Genomic DNA, 4777 nt, shown 5'->3' with positions numbered 1-4777 from the left:
CATGTGGAATTTTCTTATAAAGACTATAGATTTCCTATGCTTTAAATGTGTAGATATATTCATTTACAGAAAATCATGCCCGATTGATCACCACTCTTCTAAAAGTGACATTATTTTACCATTATTTGTTCAATAGTTATTATTAAACTCATTATTGACTATATTATTAAATGCATATTATGTGCAAGATACTATGTTAGTTTCTGTAGGTGATATAAAAGGCATATACTCTACACAGGACACATTATATTCTGTTACTTCACACTCAATTCTGTGCACTTTTCATGGGTTTTGATTATGTATTATTTACTTTAACCAAATGAAGAGTTGAAGAGTGATAAAACATACTTATTTTATTAAATCCAAGAAACTAAACTCTTTGGGAATAAAGCAAGTACAATACAATGCAAAGTAAAATACTGGAATTGTCTATCAATATTGGTAATAGTTAATTTTTGTTATAGTCTATTTTAGTTTTAATTTATAATTAATTTTTATTAGAGAAAATGTTGCATAATAGATAGTTTTATATCATAGAACTCCTATTAAAAAATTCTAAGTGAATTTGTATTTATTGGTAGCAACAGAAGGCCACATAAATAAAAGTTCAAAAAATAAAATTCTTAAATTGTTAATATATGTGTCAAGAGAATGATAAGTATAAATCCTGTCATGACAGCATAGAATCAATGTATGTACACCATTTCTTCATTATACTAGCATTTTCTGTGAAGAAGCTCTAAATGCTGATATGGCTTTACAGAAAAAAAAGATAATATTTACCTTTGATACTTACTGATATTACAAACCTATCCAGCTCAGGAGAAGCACAGTTGTCCAGCTGATCATTTTTCACAGGAGACATTGAATACATTACCTAAATTATTACCTTGACTATGATATATATATTTCACAGTAACATAAGTAGGACTTTAGGGAAGGTTTTATTAAATTTGAATGATAGCTGGAAACAAATCAGGTCAACTGACTTTTTTTTAAATCAATTGACTCTTATGTAACTTAAAGTAGCCACAGAAATCACCAGGTACCCAACATTTTAAAGAATTGGAGACTATCAGGTTGTGGATGTATTTATATACATTATACATTGTAATATAACTCTTGGTATTCTTCTATATACAGTGAGAATTAACACATTTAATACTAACAAAATTATTTACCATAAATAGCCAGTCTCTAACCTTTTATATTAGGTTGGTTATACATATATTTTTCATGTCACTAACATGCCCTGACAAAGCCAGCCTTTCGGAGAAGTGAAGTAGGCAACAACCACGTAAGTGAGATTTGAGGCATGTTTTCTCTTTCAGCCCATCAATAAATTTAGCTGTTGGAGCCACAATTTCAGTGTTAAAACGTGCCTCTCTGGATGGGATCTGAGTTATTAGGTATTGCCACCCTAGGATGAATTTGTGTATTAAATCTTCTGGATAAAAGCAAGATGCCATCAGGTGTGTGTACAGAGAGGGTTGGGGTGCACACGCCTGGAAGAGCCAGGAGTGATCATAATGGAGACAGTATGGTAAGAATGGAATAGTACTGAAATGGAGATACTAAAAATGAAACCGTCTTAATGCCACCTTCTGCTAAGGCTGACCTTGGTCTCTGCTACCTTGATCTTTACTTTGTCCTGAGGCAAGGCGTATGAGGCCATTGATTTATGTGAGATGGCCTTGTGTGAGCACAGTTTGAAGCTTGAGAATGTAAACTTACCTGCATGTGCACCTTAACCTATTTCTCCAACAGTGAAAACATCGTCAGGCAAACTCAGATCTTCACAAACTTAAAATGAGTGGCTTCCTGTGCACTGCCAGGACACCTGCTGGGGCTCTTTCAAATTTTACATATTACACTTTTTGAATGTCAATTTTTCCTCTATGGAAAGCTGGTTTTCAGTAAGTTTTCCAATACATATTAAACAAAGGAAGTAAAACCTTTGTCATCATCATAAGTGAAAGTCATTAAAAAACAAGCAAGACAATTTAATGGTTGCCATTCTGACTACTGGTACATTTTACTACAGTAATTTTGGTGCAACTGTCTGGATGTAAAAATCACCATTTTCTTATTTTATTTCTTGATTATCAATAATGTATACAACAGACATTCCCAACTGTATTCCATTTCCAATCTCTCTCCAATTTTGACAGAGTTCTACTCTCCACTTTATTCTTGTATTATTTAATTTCATTTATATAATGATTTTATATTAATTTTATACAAAAAGAGTTTTTAAAAAAATTTCTTTTGTCAAAGAGAGCTAACCTCTATGATTCTATCTGTTCTTCCCCTGAAACTATCATTCTAAAAACATTTTGTGGTATTAAATATATGTGTAGGACTCTAAGAACAATTAAATTTAATTGAGAATCCCCTATTTAGTCTGGAGTTTAAAATGAGGGACCACATGTTGACTGACCTTACCTAACTTGTAATATATTTATCCAATCAAATCTGCATTGCAGGTGGAGTCTTTACCTTCTGAGACACCAGGGAAGCCTAGCCCATTCTCTAGAGCAGTTTTTTCAGCATTTGTAACTTGATATCCCCTTTTGAGAAGCAAAAGTTCAAAGCCTTTGCCCTTACTCCTGAAATTTTCAGGTCACTCCACCAAGAATTTTTAAGAGCTTTGTTTTCTAAAATTTATTATAAGAATAATAGCTGGATTTTGTATGCACCAATATTGGATATTAAGACTTTGTTTAAGGAGAAAACAGAATATTCACATTTTGTCTTCACTAACTTAATTGTTCTTATGCTTTTTTCTATTTGTTTAATATAAACTCTGATGGTGATTAACACTTTGGCAAGGGTGTCTGTTCAACACATTATTTGATAATAAAATAGATAGAGATTTTTTTTTTAGGTTGCATTAAAATGTTATTTACCAGTTAAATAATATTCTTTAGATGTAGTATGTCACTAATGGCAAATGTTTTACTAGTTCAGAGGTAGGTCTAAATAGGCTAAATAATAGGAATCACCTAAGTGTAATGGTTGAATATCATTGCAAATAGTATTTGGGGCATGTTTATGGGAATACTTACAATTATTTTTGAAGGATGGTGAACATTGGCCTACAGATGCTCATGGATATTGGCTGATAACCCTAAAAGAAAACATTTTAAAAAACCGCAGTAAGAACTCTATAAGTAAGGCAACTATTCATGCTATTCACATATAAAGTGTTAACTAGAAAGTAATGAGGCTGATATCCATTAGTGCCAGAATAAAGACAGCTTCATTTATACAAAATGAATTAAAAAAAAACAAAAAATAAGCATTAGTATAGCATGTACATCAATGTCAGTCCTTCAGTTAAAGAAGAAATTAAATATCAGTTAAATGTTATAAATGAATCAGCAAAATTCTAAGCCAAATATTAAGTTAAAACATCATTTCATATAAAATAATTACAGATCAGTAGTACTTAAGTGCTAGCTATGTTACCCATATGTATTAAAACAATACTGAAAGCTGGAAAGGGAAATAACATTTGAAAAATCACCATTTCCATATTAGTTATTTTAAAAGTATCAATTGACAGTATTTATTTTGAGATGTGGAAACAAAATTAAAACAAACATTAGCTAGCTACATCTTTGCAGTAGAACAAATAACTTTGGTGTAACAACATTAATATTTAACATGTTTTAAGCATAAAGAGTTTCCCAGAGCATACTAAACATGACCCAAAAGTTTTAAATACAAAATATAAAGCTGTGGAACAGACTCAGAACCCCAGAGTTGGTATAAAGATTCGTTTAAGTTGAAGATATTTTGAGATTCAATATATGCAGAAAAAAAGCCACCTGGGAGCTTCCCTTATCTGACTAAAAACAACAACTTCTGGGAAATGAGGCTACCATAAACCCTCTCTCCAGGGGAGTTTTATGGCTCTTGAAGATGGAAAGATCACTCATACCTGTATAGACAAACATTACCACAATCTTATCTCCTGTCAGCTCTCCTAAAACCCATTTGTCTTTCCTAATGAAACCTATTTGTTTTTTTTCCATAGAAGCAATTCCTTACCCTTCCCTTTTTCCTACTAAATTAGGTATTTATGCCTTTAACTTGAACCATTAAACAATCCAGCTGCTTTCTTTTGTGGCTTCTTATGCATATGAAATAAACCTTCTACTTCTTTTAATCTCGCCTTTGTCAGTTTAATTAGCAGGCCTCATTTACTGAGCCCAAGAGGGTAGAAGAAAATGTTTTCCTCTGCTACAAAGCTAATCCTTTCATTCAACTAAGTAAGTAAAATAGTATGCTGTAAAGACCATTTCTCCTGTGATGAGAAATACATATGAAATGTTAATTACCATACTATTTGAAACATTAAAATATTTTATTAGCTCATAATCATCAACATAAATTAGCATGCTTAAAGCATAGTATATAATATTTGTGTGATAAAATTTAAAGCCACAATTTAAATAATTTAATGTAACTACCCCTTTAATCATCCAAGATATAATGGGCCATAAGAACAAATTGTTATATTTTTCATTCCTGTAACAGTAAATAAAAATAATTGTTCTGAATTCAAAGTTGTAAAAAACAACTTGGATGAAACTTTGCTGTTTTACTCTAACTTTCAGAAAATACATTTAATGTTATAAATTAAAGAATTGAACCAGTATTTTATCTCTTTTACAGCTCCAAGTAGCACAAAGATTAATTGAAATAACTATGTGAGAACACACAATCACATTAAAGCTCTATTTTAATGAAATGGTAGAGGACTTATAGT

The sequence above is a fragment of the Budorcas taxicolor genome, chromosome X, assembly GCF_023091745.1.
Source record: "Budorcas taxicolor isolate Tak-1 chromosome X, Takin1.1, whole genome shotgun sequence".
In the NCBI taxonomy this organism is placed as follows: Eukaryota; Metazoa; Chordata; class Mammalia; order Artiodactyla; family Bovidae; genus Budorcas; species Budorcas taxicolor.
The sequence above is the reverse complement of the archived record's forward strand: the minus strand, read 5'-3'. Positions refer to the sequence as shown.